Source organism: Plecotus auritus, assembly GCF_963455305.1.
Source record: "Plecotus auritus genome assembly, chromosome: 3".
NCBI classification, from domain to species: Eukaryota; Metazoa; Chordata; class Mammalia; order Chiroptera; family Vespertilionidae; genus Plecotus; species Plecotus auritus.
The window spans coordinates 14,314,031-14,321,499 of record NC_137772.1 but is presented as its reverse complement, the minus strand read 5'-3'; the positions used below and the strand labels follow the sequence as shown (position 1 = coordinate 14,321,499).

The 7,469-nt window shown below is 35.7% G+C and overlaps 1 pseudogene across 1 annotated transcript; it reads left to right on the top strand.

Moving 5' to 3' along the window:
- The first annotated feature begins 2,723 nt into the window (after positions 1-2,723).
- Positions 2,724-3,919, top strand: LOC308243463 (methylmalonic aciduria and homocystinuria type D homolog, mitochondrial-like; annotated as a pseudogene). The gene is made up of 3 exons: positions 2,724-2,798; positions 2,989-3,561; positions 3,682-3,919. The product of its transcript is annotated as a methylmalonic aciduria and homocystinuria type D homolog, mitochondrial-like (transcript).
- The last annotated feature ends 3,550 nt before the right edge of the window (positions 3,920-7,469 follow it).

Below are 7,469 nucleotides of genomic sequence, written 5' to 3'. Positions count from 1 at the left end.
TATTTAGTGGGGAAAGCCTTATTCCCAGAACATTTGTTGAAAACAATTGCTTAACATCGGAGCAGTGATTAACTGTTGGGGCAAACAAGATGGCAGCCTAAAAGGTAAAGGGAAGATCTGGAAAATGACATTTCATAGTTGGATTTTTAAAGCTTCAAAATATTCTTGGGGATCTACACAGCCCATGCATCTGAAGGATTTTGTGCATGCCCAAGAAGACCTGAGAAAGACCTAATCTCTCACCAGTGATGGGATTAAGAAGGTTGATGGACTTACCCAGATTTCACCTGTGGTTGAATTAAAGTTCTGAACATGCAGGAACTGAAGGCTAAGGCACAACTTTTAAAGTGCTTGAATGATAAAGGCATGTTTCAATACACACACATACACAGCCCCACTGAAAAGAGTAGGAAACATTGTTTCAAGGAAAGATAGATTTAAAGACAATCATTTTCTGACTAGCAAGCTAAATGAGCTATGACTTCAGTGACTGCACATGGCAGAGAATATAGACTTTGAAGAATTATTAAAAGGAAGTTGCAAAACAAACAATAAAGAATAACAAATAGCAACAACAACATTTCTGGGGAAGATGGGGAATTTTATTTCCATAATAGTCACATTATAAAATGACCAGTTTAAAAAAAAAAAATAGTATAAGACACACAAAGCAATAGGAAAGGATACGTCACACATAGGAAACAATACAGTTAATAGAAACTGCCTGAGAAAGCCTAAATGTTAGACTTACTAAACAAAGACTTTGAATTAACTCTTCTACATATGTTTAAAAAAATTTTTTTTAAATCCCTACGTCTAAAGAATGAAAGGAAAGTTTGGGAATACTATGTCACCAAATAAAATCTATCAAAAAGAAATTATAAAATAAATGAACAAAATAGAATTTCTGGAATTTAAAAGTAAAATAATTGAAATGAAAAATTTACTAGAAACACTCAACAACAGATTTGTGTGGGTGGAAGAAAGAATTTGTGAACTTAAAGGTAAATAAATTGAAATTACCCTGTGTGAAGTGCTGAAAGAAAAAAAGAATGAAAATAAACAAAACCTCACAGATATGTAGGACAAAACTAGCATATGTATAATGAGAGTCAATGAAGCAGGGAGAGAAAAGGGGGCAGAAAAAAACATTTGAAAGAATAAGGTGGAAAAGTTCTCAGATTTGATAAAAATGGTAATTCCAAGTATTAATTGCATGAATATTTGTCCTATAGCAAATATAAATCTGTAGGAACAAAAAAGGTATGGTATACCAACTTAACCATTCTCACTGCAATGGATAGAAAGGACATTTGTGTACATTACTAAATCGAACTTGCTCTATCTTAATGTATAATTTATTGGCAAAGATCTACCAAAAGTATTTTAATTAACATATTGATTTTATTGAAAACAATGTATGTTAAATTTCTTATCACTTAGTTTTTAGCCTTATATAAATTATTTTCTGCTTCACAGTCCTTAAAAATGTAGAATAAGACTATTCCAGAAGGATAGTATAAGTGGCATATTCACCTATATAACTTCTCTGGGACTTAAAAACTGTTTTAAATCAGAATCACAATACTTCACAATGGTAATAATTGTTCATTCAACAATTATTTATTACATATATGTTGTGTGTTCTATACTAGGAATATAGTAAAACATCTAGTTTTAAGCAATGTATATTAATGTATTTAAATTTTCTAAGCACCTTAAAAAGTAAACACTATTATTATTTATTTCCATTAAGCAGATGATAATGTTGAGTCTTAAAGAGTATAGGTAATTTGTGAAAGATCATGTAGCACTTAGAACTCTTTAGAGTTATGAGTTCAGGGTATGAACCTACATAAACTGACTTTGAATCCAAGACCTTCCCAATTCCACTAACATCAGTGAAAACATTCAGTGTTTCACCTGGAGCTTATAGGCATGAATGTGGTAGTTGCCATTAAATCCAATTATTGCAGTTTTAAAGAAAAGCACTTGAAAAGCACATAGGTGGGATTGCCAACCTACCAGTTAACATGATGGTACTTTTCTGCAAGGAAACTCCTGATGAGGGATATTTTATGATTTTAAGGTGCTAGTAAGACACAGGCAGAAAAGATACAACAGTAAAGACAGATGCAGAGAGAAAATCAGGAATCTGAGAAGTCATGAGGACCTTTAAAAGTATTAAATTAGATTACATTATAATTAAAACTGTGAGAAATGTGATGCCATAAAAATTAGAGAGTAACTCTGATAGTACTTTGTATGTTAGGTCAGTGGTCACCAAACTCATTAGTCAACAGAGCCAAATATCAACAGTACAATGATTGAAATTTCTTTTGAGAGCCAAATTTTTTAAACTTAAACTTCTTCTAATGCCACTTCTTCAAAATAGACTTGCCCAGGCCGTGGTATTTTGTGGAAGAGCCACACTCAAGGGGCCAAAGAGCCGCATGTGGCTCGCGAGCCGCAGTTTGCCGACCACTGGTTAATGAGTTTAGATTTGTGCTGAGTGCAATAGATAATAAATGAGTATAAAGGAAACTATTTTCAGATTTGGATTTTAAGAGAATTCACTCTAGACAGCTGGAGGCAGTGGTGGTAATTGGTATGGATGGTTTCCAACTATGGTAACCCCTCCAAATTCTTCCATCTTCTAGCCACAGCTCTTAGAACAACTTTAGGAAACGAAAGAAATTTTGCATCTGCTGTCTCCTCTAGAAATGGCCAATGTGCTCTGTAAGAGAGCCAGAGTAGTTTCTTATCTTCCAGGATTTTGGTCTTTAGTTAAAATTGTTGTCAGTCTAAAGCAGGGGTGGGCAAACTTTTTGACTCGAGGGCCACAATGGGTTCTTAAACTGGACCGGAGGGCCGGAACAAAAGCATGGATGGAGTGTTTGTGTGAACTAATATAAATTCAAAGTAAAGGAGCGGAGGGGAGAGCAAGAGAACCGGATAGAACAGCTGGATCCGGCCCGCGGGCCGTAGTTTGCCCACGGCTGCTCTAAAGCCTTTTTAACTGCAGGATCTTCAGTTTCTAATGAGTCTCATATGACCACTGCACCTCCCTATGTATGCTCTTGAGCTATATGGTCTGAGAACATAGGTTTTGACTGTCACCTTATTGGGACCATATCACAGAAGAATAGCCAGGTTTATATAACTTTACCTGATGTTTAGCAGAACCTTTATCAAGTGAAAGACATGAGTTTGCAATGTCACAATATGTGAATGAATTTCAGGGTAACCATGCATCTATTGAACAAGAAATTAACAGTGCGTAAACATACTTAGAAAGTGCCAAAGTAGAGTGCACAATCCAAACATGTCCAGAATTGCTGCTAAGAGGTTTTCAATCACTGTTTCCAGAAGTGGCCTCCAACAAACTAATGATTCTGATGTAATGCAGAAAACTAAGAATGATATGACTATTTGGAGCAAGGAGGTAGATAATGAAAGAGAAATGCTCTTAGAAATGTTCATCAGTGGTCCTAGGGAAATATGCTACACTCTTTGAGCCAAAGGCTATTTGTCTGACTTTATTGACCCATCATTGGTTCTGTATTTTTTGGATCAGACACGGTGGGCAAAAGTAGGTTTATATTTGTTCCCATGAAAAATAATATAATAATTAATAACACAAGAATAAAGTCTGTGTTTTGTGTACTCATAATTGTAAACCTACTTTTGCCCCATCCTGTATACAAACAACACTCTTGAAACAGATGAATGCTAACAACATTTAGGATTCTCTTTTGATGATCTTGGCTGCGGTAAAGTGATTCATCATAGTCTCTGGGGTACCCACATTGTTGTAGGAACTATCTTCACAAATGCAATACCAGACAGCCATATTATAAAGAAATTAAATGGCAACCAGCAGCAATGCCAATTTATTTGCTATACCATTTGTACTTAACATTTGGGTTGCTCCATAAACATTTGGGTTGATCTATAAACACCTACATATAGAATGTTTGGTCATTAGTTTAGCCAATTTTTTAAACATTTAACTGTTAATAATGACTCTTTGTCAAATTGTTTTTTAAAATTATTATGTACTTCCATAATTTGAATGGACTGGAATATATTTATAGCTTGGAATTCCTAACCTCTTTGATTATGGATCTATGATAGTAAGACCATTTAAAAATTAACAACTATATTATTGAAGTATAATGCAATCTTTATACCAATTTAGTATGTTTAAAGCATTTATTCATATGTAAACACATACCTGACATTCTTGGAAGTTTCTAGTTTAATATTTATTGAGCTTTCAGAGTACCTCAGTTTATTACAGTCAGTTGTATATGGGCATTTGCAAGTAAACAAATTACTATATTAGAATTAATTACTTATTTTCATTAATGACTAGCTATAAGACTGATACTCAGTGTTTCTGTGTGATTTAAAGGCTGATTTTCAAAAACCTATATCCCATTATTTCAAACATAAGTTTACTTGTATCACCAGAAAAGTAGCCTATAGCCGTCAATGCAAGATAGTTCTCAGCTGAAAGAATTATTCCCAATTATAATGCCCTTCCTATGCTAATATACATAGTTATTTTCAGAATGCACCATGCTCACCTCAAGGTTTCTATGCAAACAAATTACAGAAAGAATTGCAGATAACCCTGTCACATCATCACAAGTATCGATGGCAAAGACACTAGAAAATGCAGAGTGGACCCTAATAACAGTGGAGGATCCTATTTTTCCTGCACCGGACCTGAAACTATGATGACTGTGGGACTCTGACATATGCTGGGAGAAGCATAGAAGCTGTAACAGAGAGCAAAGAAATGGCTTGGCCAGGCCTAATTTGCTTACCACAGGGGACTTGCATTAAAGGTAGGCTCAGACCAACTGAGTGTAGCTCTTCCTTGAGGAAAAGCAAACAAGGAAGGAGCCATGTATTTCATGAGTCAAATATCTGTTCTCCCTTCTTTAAAAATAAGTAAGTTGGAAAGATGGAGAGGGATCCCTCATGCTGCCTTCCGCTTTTGGGTGACATCATATATGGTCAGCCTTCACCTTGGAAGCAATACCTTCTGGACATGTCATAAAGTCTCATAGACCTTAGGATACAGTTCAGTATTGCTATTCTACTTACTATAAATTAACTGGATGAAGGTGAAGGGAAAAATTGAAAGTGAACCAGACTTTCTGTTTGGGAACTGGGAGGGGGAGTATGGCTGCCTTTTGTGAATATTCTTCAGAATGTTACTCTGAGAGTACCTGGACTTCAGTTTTTAATCCCTGAATATCCTTTTCCCTTCTACAAAATATATCCAGAGCCACTGAAAGAGGTGTCATGCTTGGAGGGATATAATCTGAAGTAATTCAAGTAGCTCTTACTGGAAGATGAATAAGGAAGTATTATACTATTTCTATGGTTTTGGAAAACAAGTTTAGTCATTGGGGGTAGAAAAAGCATTATTCACACTGTCATCAAACCAAATGAAATGCCTCTTGCATTTCACTTGAATATTTGTGTGTTCTTAGATACTCTCACATTTTGTGTTCTTTTCTGTTGCAAAGACTTACTATTGTTTTTCCCTTTGGAATATGATGGTAAAGGTGTTATGCTGTGGTGTGTGAAGTGGGAGAAGGTACTTTCATATTCTGGTCCCTCCCCCACTTCTGCTCTTATTGCCAGACTGGAGAGTCAACCAGGTCTGCAGAAGCTATTAATTATGTTGGCATTATTTTGAGATTATTTTGCTGTGCAAAGGGATATATCTCAGGCCTATATAAATATTAATGTAACATAGAAAATTTTAAATTAACATAAATTAATGTCTCCAAATTCTCTTGGTCTTGCATCATTGAGCCTCATATCATCTGTGTTATTACTCTGGATGACATTCCAGCCTATTTTAGTTATATATCCTGTACCCCAAACCTCTATCCTATGATACAGTGGAATTTATGTGCTATAATAGAACTGCAATACTGAAAATGAAAAATTACATTCACTTTCTCCCTCCCTTTCCTTCTTTAGCCAAAAGAAAGCCTACATATTTCTGTTCTGAATTCCAAGTACAACATTGTGGCTTTTTAATTGGCTAGAAAGTGCAATTATGAGACATTATGATAGTATCAATGAATAATTGGAAAGTAAAGCAGAATTAACCTCCATCCTAATCACATTCATGAGATACTACACATTTGCCCTATTATGCCGGAAACCAAATATCTAGGAGGTTACTATATTAATTGTTCTATGAAACCATTAAAATTCCAATCTTAATATTTGTATTTTATGTGAGGAAATACAAAAAGGTGCAAGGGTGTAGAAATAGTCAGAAATAAAGCATTCAATTGAACAGGACATCAAAATAATGTTTAGAAAACTGCATGTATGCAGGAAAGCAAGAAGCACTGAAAGAATGGTTAGATGAGGAGTACATAAAATTTATTTGTCTTATATTGGGAAAGTTCATCATTTCTCAAATCACTTTATAAATATCTTCTAAAGGGATTACCAGATGTTGTGTTTCTGAAATAAATTTTCTACCACTGCTGTGATTATACAGCGATTTAAAAAAAAACAAAAAAAAAACAATCTGCAGATCTTATTATGACAATTCATTAGGAATGAAAGGATATTTTTTTAAAAAACTTCACTGCCATGCCTTTACCAAATCACAAAGCAGTAGGTAAGAATAATATCTCTACCTATCAATTCCATACTGCTCCTAATAGCACTGTCTAGCTTTTCAAGCTGTTTGACATACAAACAGTATTGTGACTTCTCAGCGAGGCAGCCAAGATAATATTCAGAACGAATGCACTTTCTAACCCTCACAGCAGTGCACTCAGTAGAAAATCATTAGATTTTAAAGTCATATTATATTTTGTAATGATTCCAAGGTTAAAGAAACTTTGTAAGAGCTGAATAAATGTCTTCAAACAGTTACACCCTTGCAAACAACTTTTAAATAATGGCTTCACATTTAAATTCTGAAGTTTTTAACGAATCCTATATAATAAAAGGCTAATATGCAAATTGAACGAACAGTGGAGCAACTGGTCACTATGATACGCACTGACCACCAGGGGGCAAACGCTCAAAGCAGGAGCTGCCCCCTGGTGGTCAGTGTGCTCAGCCAGAAGCTGGGCTCAGGGCTGATGAGCGCAGTGGCATTGGCAGGAGCCTCTCCCGCCTCCTCGGCAGCGCTAAGGTTGTCTGACTGACGGTTTAGGCCCGCTCCCTGTGGGCCTTAGCTGTCAGTCGGACATCCCCCAAGGGCTCCCAGACTGTGAGAGGGTGCCAGAAGAGCTGAGGGACCCCCCCCCCCCCCCCAGTGCACAAATCTCATGCACTGGGCCCCTAGTTGCTATAATAAAATCGGACTATAAAAAACTAAACATATCTTCTTCCTTCTAAAAAAAACTAATGTGGTCTATGTGAAAGCTTTTCTATAACCTCAAAATTCAAAATGTCTGTCCATGAAATAT